At 34.9% G+C, this 13,773-nt stretch overlaps 1 long non-coding RNA gene across 1 annotated transcript in view; it reads left to right on the plus strand.

Moving 5' to 3' along the window:
* LOC148108521 (uncharacterized) overlaps positions 1-13,279 on the plus strand; it is a 30,935-nt gene extending 17,656 nt beyond the window's left edge. Inside the window, exons 2-3 of the long non-coding RNA XR_015727815.1 lie at positions 10,577-10,777; positions 12,617-13,279. This is a non-coding gene — a long non-coding RNA (uncharacterized LOC148108521). The remainder of the gene's footprint in view (positions 1-10,576; positions 10,778-12,616) is intronic.
* Positions 13,280-13,773: the final 494 nt, after the last annotated feature.

Here is a 13,773-nt window from a genome sequence, read left to right on the forward strand (position 1 = left end):
ACATTGAAACTGGAGGCAAGGTTGTTGATGGGCAGAGATCCTGAGGGCAGGAACTGCAGGCAGCTCTGTGGCTGGAGGAAAGCATCTGAATGCAGGCCCTGGCACTTCTGCAGAGCAAGTTTCTTCATTCCAAATCTGTGGAATAGACCAAAAACCCGAAGCATCTGGCAGGATATGTGGCAGCTGGAAAATCCCCTAACCACATATTTTAAAGCCCGTAAGATGCTTGTGGTTTAGCACGTATATGTCATTATTCTAACATTCACTAAAATAAAATGCAATTACACATTACTGAATACTATTGATTTTCTCTTATATCAGGATAATTTCGGCTGTCTTAATTCCCTCAAATAATATCTTAGAACTCGTGTGCTAAATGGAAACCCAGAGAATAATTTACATTTTTCTTTTTAGTGAAGATATAAATGAATTAAAACTTTAGAAAGAATAACCCAAGGCCCTCAAGAACTGATTATCCCTCTTGCTTTAACCTGAATTCTCCTTTTATTAAGAAAGATTCACTATTCAAGGAACATTTTATCTTCATTCATAAAATGGAGTCTTTCATTTCTGGGGACTCATGACAAATGAACAAATGAAGGGACAGATGAAGACTCATTAAGGGACTTGTTTGAATTTAAATGGGGGAAAAGATTTCAAATAGGTAAATTAAATATGCAGATATATGTGCATATATGTATATGCATATACATATACTTGCCTGTGGTTTTCTTCAGTAAGTTAATTTATAGCTTTTTTTTTTTTTTTTTTTTTACTTTAAGGAATAGGAAATGGGTGTGTATATGAATGGGTTTTAATCTTTGCAGCAGTTCCACGATGTCTCCATTGCTTTTCACTTAAGAAAACATATCCAGCCTTTGCCCACCTAAATCAGGATATTTCCATTAGAAGAAGAAGGAGGAGGGGAGGAAGAAGGAGGAGGAAGAGGGGGAGGAGAACCACCTCACCAGGTTCAGTGTGATGCCTTGTTTTACATTAGGTGTTATAGAAATCTGTACAAATGTGTGCAGCTGTTTCCGTTCAGTCAATGATAGTATTTATTCGGAGACCTCCTGCAATTTCATGGCCGATGACTCCTGTTGCCATAAACCATTCAGAGGGAAAGGAAAACCCAATGAGTAATCACTGTGCACTGAAAATGTTGTTGTAAAAGTAAGGTGGCAGAGACAAGGCCTCTAGAGTTGAACTCTGAAGACCCAAACCAACTCTAATCAATCTGTTAGATCTTGTTACTCAAACTTGGTAGCATTTTTATGCTGCGTGAGCCATTTAATATTATTTTAAACTGAATGCCTTTACTTTAACATGAAATACTAATTAACCATTGTTAATTCCATAAGATATTTTTTTTATCCCCTTTCCCTTCCATTGGCTATATAACAGTGATTATAGTTCTGTAAAATGCCTTGTTTTCTTCATTTTTTTATTAGAAAAACTAAATTAATAAACTTGAAACCTTTCATTAAAAGAAGTTCTTCAAAATTTAGTATCTTAATGTTCAAAATAAGTAACTAAAGGGTAGCATAAGAAAATTTTTAAAAAAGGGATATTCCTTGATATATAATGTGTGTGCATATATACACAAAAATGATAGATAGATGATAGTCATAACATTATTAAAGCAACATTTTCTAGCCTGGGATATATTTTCAAAAGAAAATAGAAACATACGCACCTAATTTTATTTATATGGTAATTTTTCACTTTTTTATATTAGGGGAAAAGGTAATAGGTTTTTTTGTAGAGTTTTTTCAAAAGAAATAGTTAAGGGGCACCTGGGTGGCTCAGTTGGTTAAGCGTCTGCTTTAAGCTCAGGTCATGATCCCGGAGTCCCAGGATTGAGCCCTGCATCAGTCTCTCTGCTCATCAGGGAGTCTGTTTCACCCTCTCCCACTCCGGCTGCTCATGTTCTCTCTTTCTCTCTCTCTCACTCTCAAATAAATAAAATCTTTTAAAAAAATAAAAATAAAGTAAAAAAAAAAAAGTAGTTAAAACCCATGTTAAGAAATCCCCTTTCTTTTAATATGAAAGTGACTTTTTATTTTATTCTATTTTAATTCAATATAGTTAACATACAGTGTTATATTAGTTTCAGGTGTACAATATAGTGATTCAACAATTCCATACATTACTCAGTGCTCATTGTGATAAATGTACTCTTAATCCTTGTCACCTATTTCACCCATCCCCCCACCCACCTCCCTTCTGATAACCATCAGTTTGTTCCCTGTAGTTAAGAGTCTGTTTTTGGTTAGTTACTTTTTTCCTTTGTTTTGTTTCTTAAATTCCACATATGAGTGAAATCATATGGTATTTGTCTTTCTCTGTCTGACTTATTGCACTGAGCATTATACTCTCTAGATCCATTCATGTTGCAAATGGCAAGATTTCATTCTTTTCTTCATTCTTTGGCTGAGTAATATTCCATTGTATATATATCCCACTTCTTTATCTATTCATCTAGTGTTGGACACTTTACGATATTTGGCTATTGTAAATAATGCTGCAATAAACATAGGGGTACATATATCTAGCCGAATTGGTGTTTTTGTATTCCTGCATCATATGGTAGTTCTATTTTTAATTTTTTGAGTAACCTCCCATGTCTTCTGCCCATTTTTAATTGGATTATTTGTTTTTTTGGTGTTGAGTTATATCAGTTCTTTATATATCTTGGATACTAGCCCTTTGTCGATTATGTCATTTGTAAATAGCTTCTCCCAGTCATTAGGTTGTCTTTTAGTTCTGTTGGTCATTTCCTTTGCTTTTCATTTTGAAGTAGTTCCAATAGTTTATTTTTGCTTTTATTTCCCTTGCCTTAGGAGAAATATCTAGAAAATGTTGCTATGGCCAGTGTTAGAGAAATCACTGCTTGTGCTTTCTTCTAGAATTTTTATGTTTCAAGTTTCACATTTAGGTCTTTAACCCATTTTGAGTTTATTTTTGCGTACCAAGTAAAAAAGTGGTCCAGTTTCATTCCTTTGCATAGAGATTTCCCAACATCATTTGTTGAAGAGACTCTCTTTTACCCTTTGCATATTCTTGCCTCCTTTGTCAAAGATTAATTGACCATATAATTACAGGTTTATTTCTGGGCTCTCTATTCTGTTCCATTGATCTATGTGTTTATTTTTATGCTGATACCATACTGTTTTGACTACTACAATTTCGTACCATAACTTGAAATCTGGGATTGTGATACTTCCTCTTTGTTTTTCTTTTTCATGATTGCTTTGGCTATTCAGGGTCTTTTGTGGTTCCATACAAATTTTAGGTTGGTTTGTTCTACTTCTGTAAAAAATGCTGTTGGTATGTTGATAGGGTTTGCACTTAATGTGTAGATTTCTTTGGGTAGTATGGACATTTAAACAATATTTGTCCTTCCAATTCATGAGCATGGAATATCTTTCTGTTTGTGTTGTCTTTGATATCTTTTATCAATGTTTTCTAGTTTTCAGAGTATAGACTTTCATCACTTTGGTTAAGTTTATTCCTAGATTTTTCTTTTTAAAGATTTACTTATTTATTTGCCAGAGAGAGAGCACAAACAAGGGGGAGGAGCAGAGGTAGAGGGAGAAGCAGGCTCCTCACTGAGCAAGAAGCCCAATGTGGGCCTCCATCCCAGGACCCCGGGATCATGACCTGAGCCAAAGACAGATGCTTAACTGACTGAGCCACCCAGGGGTCCCTAGTCCTAGATATTTTGTTATTTTTGGTGCAATTGTAAATGGGATTATTTTCTCAATCTCTCTTTCTGCTGCTTTATTGTGTATAGAAATGTAATGGATTTTTGTATATTGATTTTTATATCCTGTGATCTTACTGAATTCCTTTATTAGTCGAATAGATTTTTGGTAGTCTTTTGGGTTTTCTGTATGTGGTATCATAAGACATTCCTTTCTTCTGAGAGGAACTGAAATAATCATCATACTTGCGTTTTCTATAGCTAAATCATTCCTTAGTTCTATTTTCTCTCACACAAAGCATTGGGTTATTTTCCTTAGAGAAGATAGGTTTTTTGTTTTGTCTTAGTTTCATTATTAAGCAATTGAGAGAATCACTTGTATTCTCTGTATCTCAGTCATCAGATGGATCTTCTCAGAAGATGATTATTCCCCAAAGGTGGTGCATGGTTACAGAGATGTTAAGGAGTGAAGGGACCATACCTTCTATTTTTTGTAACTCCCAGAATTTCCAGTTCAGATTCCCGTATCTAAAGAGAGTGCAATTCCAGGGCGCCTGGGTAGCGCAGTCGTTAAAGCGTCTGCCTTCGGCTCAGGGCGTGATCCCGGCGTACCGGGATCGAGTCCCACATCGGGCTCCTCTGCTGGGAGCCTGCTTCTTCCTCTCCCACTCCCCCTGCTGTGTTCCCTCTCTCGCTGACTGTCTCTCTGTCACATAAATAAATAAAAATAAATAAATAAATAAATAGAGTGCAATTCCAAAGCATCCCAATGATATTGTGCTAACTAGCTTTTTGTGCTGCTTTAACTTCAACTAGTGCTTATTAGGTCTGTAGGAAGCTCTATTTTTAAAAAAGATCTTTTGCCATTCCAGTATGAACTTCCCCAGATGGAGTTTTTCATCCCCTCTCAAAAATAATCATACCTACTTCTCTATTGTTGTTGATAGTTCCATTTGTCTCTCCTTCTCTGCAACATCATTTCATTTATTTATCGATAACCTAATATTTCAGGTCCAGTTTGCAGTTTTGAAAACACAAAGATGAATGGGCCATATTCTCTGACGTTAAAGAATTCATGGAATAGTCAGAACCAAAACACATGGTCAAAATCCAATACTGTAAGGATGATGGCATGTGTAGATCAAGGGGTATGACGGGAACAAGGATGCAGAATACAAACTAAGATTTAAATAATCAGGAATTGCTAAGTAAAATCACCAGTTGTGTTTTAAAGAATGAAGAGTAATTATTCAAGTAAGGCAGAAGGAGGCATTCTAAACTGAGGATAAAGCTTTTCTTTCTCTTTTTTTTAATGAACATGAAGTACAGAGCTTGTATCGAGTATAAAAAATTGCACATATAACTAGTGTATCAAATCCATCCTCCTTGGAATGAAAGTATACATGACCCTGATCCTCCTCTTATTATTCTTTATATTCATTTGATGAGGCTAATCATTTCTCTTTTCTCCAGCTGAAACTCGGAGTTTCCCTCATGATTTTTCCAGTCCGTTCCTTCAGTCAATTATTAAAATGCCCAGTCCCATAAAATAGTCAAGATTCCTAGTTGATTTAAAGTTAAAATTTCCCTTTCCCATCTTTTTCTTCCAGTTGAAGAAGGGGATGTGGAAGTATCTTCTCTTTTGCACATAATATAGGAAGATTGGAGTTAATTCAAAGAATATGTAGAGTCATTGAAAATACCTGATCATAACCGTAGTATAGTTATATTTCAGTTTGTAGCTATGCTTTGTTTAGAGAATGGATTTAAAGAAATAAGACCAGAGGCAGAAGAGAACAAAGGAGATTTCCCCCCCAATTACCCATGATAGATCTAGTAGTGATGCAGAAGAAAGAAAAGGGAAACTAAGAAAGTAAAATCTGTGTGCACTGGGTGATTGTTTAGATGTGAGTGGAGAAGAAAAATGTGAGATCAAATGTAGATCTCAGTTTCCATATTGGATGGGATGGGTGGAATCTGTTGTTTCTGTGGAGGTATACAGAAGGTGGAGTTTTAGACAAGATGTTAAGCTCAGTTTTAAATGTGTTGACTTCAAGGTGCATATGAGACAAAGTGAAGATGGCCATTGGACCCTTGTATCTATTATGGAAGTCTCAAGTAGAGAATGATTATTGTTGAAAACTATAGATAGTTATAAATGTAGATATAAGTACATGGAGTATACATATACATAAGATCTATGTATCTATACTTTTTTCTAGAATTTCCATTTGGTTCTTCAATGAACATTTCAGTTTATATGCTAAGATTTATGTGTTTAATCATTATGTGTGTATTTTAATTTACATACTGAGCCTAGTTATTATAAATGCTTTTAAAATCTTGTCTGCTAATTACATATGGATCATTTCAGAAACCCCAGTGATTGCTTGTTATTGCTGAAATAGTTTGAGAAATTATTCATATGATAGAATTTATCATTTAAAGTCTATAGTTTAGTGGTTTTTAGTATATTTACAGAGTTGTTCATTGATTGCCTTTTATTCTGAGTATTAGTTACATTTTAATGTTTCTTTGTATAGCTAATAATATGAGATTATATCCAACATTGTGAATGATACCTTACAGAGACGCTGGATTTTGATATATTCTATATCTGTATGTATAGACATATACACACACACACACACACACACACACATATATGGCTAAAGTGTTAAATCCACAGAATGGGAAAAACAAGTAGTCAAGGGAAGAAGACACACCTGGACAATGCCAATGTGTATAATGAGTGGTCTACACAAAGAAGACAGAAAAGAAAATGAGAATAAGTAGAGGTTATGTTATCACAGAAACAAGACATATTATTTCTAACTTAGAAATTTATTGATTTATTAAAATCTTAACTTCTCAATTCTGTCAAGATTACTTATTTCCATTTCATTACAAATATCATATACGTTTGCTAAAACTTATTGTAAGTGCATTCATCCTTCCAGAAATTAAAAGGAAATGCAATATAAATAAATTAAAAACAAAAAACAAACTTCCTTTTAAAAAAATGTCCATGACTGCCTGATAAATCTGGATTACTCCTTTTTTTTTTTGGTGGGGGGGGCAGTGAAGGGAGTGTTGGTAACTATGTTGTGATCAACATCTTTTCATTCTCTGCTCCCCGCTTAGCCATTTAGGATGCAGGGTTTCTGCCAGAGTTATAATGCAGGTGTTCTCTAGTACATTATCATTCCATGATTATGTATACAGACCTTGGATTTACCTCTGTTTCTGGAACTCTCTGTCATTAGGAACATAAATTTATCACTTTGACCTTTATCTGTGACGGAGTTTTGTTGAAATCCCCACCATAAATCATACTGGTGTTAACTATTTGTTTTAAAGTCTTTAGGGCCATTATTTTATAAACGGAAATTGAAAGCATCTTTATCTCAATTAAATGAGGTACACATTTTTGTATATGAGAAGAGATATTTAGAGTCACCTAACAGAAATCTTTGAGTAAGATTGGGATAAGTCAACTACTTTTCTGGTTGAGTAAGTATTGTCAGCTTTATTGTTACTACTAAGAATTTTATCAGCTTAGAACTTGAATTTTGATTTTAACCATGTTTTCAGAAGAAATTTATATCTTTTCTCCTATAATTTTTTGAATGAATTATTGTAAAATGAAGTATTTACTGAGTGAGCTATAATAATGGCAGCTACTATTTATATAGCACTTACTATAATTTTGTTCAAGTATTTAAGGAATAAAATACCAAATTTAACAATAAATACAGAAATATTGAAGTTCACTTGTATCCATATCAAGTATAGAAGATCTGGGATGGATGGATGGATAGATAGATGATAGATAGATAGGCAGATAGACATAAATGAAACAATGAGAGAACCAGTCTATTTCTCAAACTGGTAAGTAGTATTTCCAGACCACAGTGTTATAACTGACTGAAAACTGGTACTAAGGAGAAGACTAAGACCTTATTATTGTCCTCAAGGATATTTTTTCCAACTGTATTGAGATATAATTGACATATAACATTGTATAAGGTTAAGATGTACAAGGTGATTATTTGAACACATATTTTGTGAATGACTACTATAATAAAGTTAGTTAACACCTCCATTATCTCACATAATTACCATTTTGTTTTTGTGGTGAGAACACTTAAGATCTACTCCCTTAGCAACTTTGAAGTGTATAACACAGTATTGCTAACTGTAATCATCATTAGATGCCCAGAATTTATTAATCTTATAACTAGAAGTCTGTACTCCTTGACCAACTCTTCCCATTTCCCATCCTGTGGCAACCATCATTCTATTCTCTGATTCTGAATTTGGCTTTTTCAGATTACACATATGAGTATTTGTTTTTCCCTGTCTGATTTATTTTACTTAGCATAATGTCCTCAAAGTCCATATAGGTTGTCATACATGGCAAGATTTCTTTCCTTTTTATGTTTGCATAATATTCCAATTGATCAATTTATATGGAATATATATATATTCCATATTATATGTATATTTGCTATTTTTGCTATATATATATTTATATATTCCATATATATATGTATATTTGCTATTTTTCTATCCATTCATCTCTCATTGCTTTAGGCTGTTTCTATATCTTGGTTATTGTAAATAAGGATGCTATGAACACAGGAGTGCAAATATCTCTTTAAGATAGAGATTTCATTTCCTTTGGCTGCATGCCAGAAGTGGAATTGCTGGATCATATGGCAGTTCTATTTCTAGTTTTTTGAGGAAACTCTAAACTGTTTCCCATAGTGTTTGAACCGATTTACATTCCTGCCAACAGTGTATGGGGGGCTTCCCTTTCCTCCACATCCTCACCAACACTTGTTACCTCTTTTCTTTTTGATGACAGCCATTCTAACAGATGTGAAGTAATATCTCATTGTGGTTTTGATTTGCGTTTCCCTGATGATTAGTGATTTTTTTTTCCACGTAACTCTTGGCCATTTCCTCAATTATATGTTAACCCAATAGAAAGACAAAGCTACTGTATGAAATGAAAGACAATTTCTGTTAAACTCTGTGGAAACAACTATAAGAACAACAGAAGACTAGACTTCATTTTTACTGAAAATCTAATTGCTGAGAGCTTTCACATGCATTCTCTTATTTAATCGTCACAAGAATGCTCTGTGGCGACATTATTAAGGCCATTTTGTAGGTGAGAAACTAAGAAACCTGTGCTAATTCACAAACATGACTCAAATCCAGATTTATCTCATTCAAAAGCCTGTGATCTTTCCATTATTCCACAGAAGTAGTGGTGAAGGACGCAGACTATAGTTTCTTTGCTCTGTTTTTCACATGAAAGTAGATTCTGCATGCTAAACTCTGTTTTGTATCAGTGAAGCTCCTTTAGGTGGCATTATTTTACATTTGTAAAGGTTAAAGTAATCCAGTTTTTTTTGGGGGGGGGAAGGAAACTTTTCTCTTTCCAAGGATGGGTGATAACACTCTCAATTTAACCCAAAAGTAGTAGACCAGGAAGGTTTTACATAACACAACTTCCCAGCTTTGCCAACCATGGATATCTTTAGGAAAGTTAAGTCAAGATTTAGACCTCAAATATATAATCCCACCATGAAGTTTCAGACTTCTAATATGAGGTTTCAGAATTTCTAATACATGTTCAAGCAAATGCAGATATCTCTATTTTTTCCTTGCAGAAAACAAAATTGTGATCGTCATAAAAACAGACTGCATTATGCACTTTTTATACCACTCATAGAATCTAATATTATGCTAAGAGAGTAAAAGTTATGGTAGTTGCTAAATAAGTCTGGAGGCAAGAGCCTCACTACTGTCTAACCAAATAAGTATTTTACATTAAGGAACTTCAAGCCAGGCAGGAACTGTAGACAATCATGAAATGCTGTTGGTGAGAAACGTAGGCCTGTCTCATATGTCTAAGCTTGGAGTTATCTTTCTCACCCAAATATATGTAGTTATTTTCCATATTTTTCTTTTCAAACTTGTTACCATCAAAACATACTGAATATATACAGAGCTTGGTAGCCTCACCAGAAGTGCTGCAAAGGATGAAGAGTTCAAAGTTTCAAGAGGTGGTTTATACCATTGAAAGGTGTTAATAATTTTTAGAGCAAACTAGGCCTGAAGACATCTCAGATCACACTACGTGGTAACTTCAGTATCCCCTAAAAATAGTGACAGAGCCAATCTCAGTGGACATTCAAGATTTGCCTCATTTGTAGATACTATCTGGACTATGTGTTTAGAGTGAATAAGAGATTGATGTTTACAGACTTCTGTTAGATGCCTCTCCAACTAGATTATACTGCTTATTATCATCACCCTTAAGATGTTTTTAAGTCAACTTTTAGAGAAAAACTGATCCATTTGTTCAACACATATATATTTTTTAAATTTTTATTGAAATTCCAGTTAACATACAGTGTAATATTAGTTTCAGGTGTACAATTTAGTAAGTCAACACTTACATACAACACCTGGTGCTTATCCCAAGTGCATGTCTTAATCCCCATCACCTGTGTAACCCATTCCTGCACCCTCAACACATATTTTTGAGTACTATGAAATAAACCTTAATCTCAGTGCAAGAGATACCACAGAGAACAAGACACACAAAGTTCACACTCTCATAGGGTTTATGTTCTCATGTAATACCCATGTCTGCATCGTGTCTTCCCTGAAAGTATTTGTTTTTATTGACTGATATTATAAATATCTTTAACAAAATATATCAAGTGAATTATAATGAAAGAAAATTAACTTTTGTCACCTCATTGGTATATGATATTGATCAATGAATAAGTGAATTAATTATTTTCATCAAATATGACTGTTATTAACATAGTTCTGCTTTCATTTTAGGTTTGGAGTATGAGTCAAAATTTACATCCATGCTGGATTTTACTAAAACTATAACCTCATTTGTGGCAATTAGTTTCATGTAACATCCAGTTTCTACTAAAGGACATTCTGGAAGGTATTCTGACAAAGAGTGGAGCATTACTTGTTTTCATCTGACCGCTAATAATCAAATTCCAGCCAGTCTGCAAACTTTGGTCAAAAGTAAGTGTCACTTAATTGTCTAATAAATTATTTTCTATGGTGTTTCTTCCCCTCATAGTTGTTTTTTTTTTCCTATGAACTTTCCCCGCTTTTCAGTTTTTCCTTCTCTTAGTAGTCAAGTTAGTGTTATAGGAAGGGTGTATTTCTTAACTGCAACCCAAAAGACTAAAAATAAGACTGACAGTGGAATTCTTAATAGAAATTTTTTTAAATGGCAATTATCATTTTAAACAAAATAATTTAAAATATATAATTGTATGCCCACTGAAAATATCCTTCAAAGTAAAGGTGAAATAAAGACATGTCCACAAAATTATAGTGAAGAGAATTCACTAGTAGTAGATAGATACTAAAAGGAAGTCTTCAAGAAGAAGGAAAATACTCCTAGAAATAAATAAGAAAAGAGTAAAAGTGCTAAAAAAACTAAAGAATGGAAAAACATGTATCCAAAAGAAGTCTTATGTAGTTATGCCAATGTCAAATAGGGAATATTTTAAGGCAAGAAGTATCACTAGAAATAAAGAGAGAGCAAAAAAATAAATAAATAGAAGAAAAACATTTCATAATGAAAAAGGTCAATCTACCAAGAAGATTTAATAATTCTAAAATTGTGTGCATCCAACAGTATAAGTTCCAAATATATACAGAACAAAATGGGAAAAGTAAAAGGTGGAGTGCAAAAATCCACAATGAAGAAGATTTTAACACACATTTCTCATAACTAAGTCCAAGCAGGAAAAAAATTCAATAAGCACATAGAAGATCTGTAGAAGTTATTAAGATATTTACCTAATTGATATATATGAAGTGCTGCAGAACAAAATAGGTGAATGCACAGATTCTCTTGACATTCACATGAACATTTATCAAAGTGTATTGTAAAAAAATTTATATAGGCTGGAGTAAAAAGAAAATCTCAACAAATGTTAACTAGATAATTCAGAAAGTCCTTTGATCACAATGTAGTTAAACTGGAATTCAGTCATAAAAGATGACTAGAATATGTCCTTATATTTGAAAATAAAGCTATATATTACTAAATAATCCACAGACAATATTTTGAACTGAATTACAATTTTTTAAAAATCTAGTATTGCCTGCAGAGGCAGGCAAAATTGTTTAGACAGAAGGTATTACATTAAATGTATATATACAAAAAAAGAAAGGCTAAAAATTATTATTCTAAAGGAGTTAGATAATATCAAATTAATTCTAAGAAAATGGTAGAAAAACATAAAGAGCAGAAATTAAAATTTAAAATCTATGGAACACTAGTCAATAAAAGTATTAAACAGCCAAAAGTTGATTTCTCTATAAATTATAGACTAATAGATTTGATACACTCCTAATAAGATCTACTTAGAGGGGCATCTGTGTGGCTCGGTCAGTTAAGCGTCCTACTCTTAATCTGGGCTCAGGTCATGACCTGAATCTTGTGAGATCAAGCTCTGTGACAGGTCTGTGCTCAGCGTGGCGTCCGCTTGAGATTCTCGGTCTCCCTCTTCCTATGCCCCTCCCCCACCCTTAAAACTATAATCTGTGTGACTATACAGATAAAGGAAGAAATGTTTTCTCTAAACAAAACTTCGTTCAAGCTAAAAGACATCACAGACCAGCACAAAAAAAAACAAAAAACAAAACCCAAAAACCAAAAAAAAAAAAATAGTTTAAATTATGTTCTGTTTCAAGAAAACAAAGTAAGAGATTCATCTAGCATTCAGCAGTTAGAGATTAGGAATATAATAATAAAACTATGGAAATCTGTATCAAAAACTGATTTTCAACCTTTCCAGTTTCATGGCGGTCTCATAAATAGCTACCGTATTTTCATCCTTGCAGATGCGAGAACGCTCGATGCCTATCAAAAAGGAACGATGAGGCAGAGCAGATGAATGAAGTAGGGAAGTCTTTTGAAAAAACAAATCAATACAAAAGACTTTCTTTAATAATAGAGTGTAAATCCAACCAGGAAGCAGTTGTGCCAGAGCCGCCTTGGAATTCCCCCGGGAAAGACAAGGCAAGAAGGAGTCAACACTTTAGGCTCAGCTGGTTCGAATTACTCTGGTGCCTCTGGGGCCACAGAGGTGGTCTCTAGTTGCCTGAAACCCATTCAGGGCAGAGAAAGCACCGAGCTCCGCATCTTCAGCTCCGCACTCGCACCTGCATCAGGGAGCAGCTGTGGCTCCGCCTCCTTCCAGTGGGAGCGTGAATAGTCGGTTGCCGAGGCTGTGTCACATGGCGCGCCGGCCTCGTTCCTCCCACTTCCTGTCCTGCTGTGGATGTTTCATAGCACGTCACAGAGACAAGGGTGAGTGCGTTGTAATAAGGGATTTGGGGAGAGGGGGACCACGTTCGTGAGCTTTTGTGAACGTATATTGCTATAATGACGCTATTTTATTATTGGGTACTTCTGTGTCTCTTCCGGTGCCTCCTGTAGGCATTAAGCTTTGTTAGAGGGGCTTAGGTATAGGAAAGGGCGTCGTGTCCGCGGGGTTCGGTACTCTCCACGGTTTCCAGCACTGCTGCGGTCCTGGCATGTGTGCTCCCCAGCAAGGAAGGGGACACGACCGTACGGGTGTGGGAGGGAGAGCTGGGTAAGACGTAGTTGGGGCATGGACAGTGCGCTGCTTGGTGTGTACATGAAAACGTGCTTGTGGGAAGGTTGTCGTTATCTTCAGGAATCCTCTAGCTCCGGGAAGGGCAGTCTCTTCCCGGGTCTGAAGGCTCCCAAGAGAGGTCAGAAAGTCATAATATGCAGAAAATAACCAAGCACAATTCATACACATACCGAGTGTTGACAAGGGTGTGGAGGAACTGGAATTCTCATACACTTGGGAAGACAGTTTGGTAGTTCCTTTACAATGTAAACATTTACCTGCTTTGTGACCCGGTGATTCTACAGTTAGGGGTCTCTCTACCCAAGGGAAGTGGAAGTGTAACTCCATACAGATATTTGTACACTCGTATGAGGTATATAGCTGTGTATTTTGGATAGC

Source organism: Ursus americanus, chromosome 19 (genome assembly GCF_024610735.1).
Source record: "Ursus americanus isolate L20-20 chromosome 19, mUrsAme1.1.p, whole genome shotgun sequence".
Lineage (NCBI taxonomy): Eukaryota > Metazoa > Chordata > Mammalia > Carnivora > Ursidae > Ursus > Ursus americanus.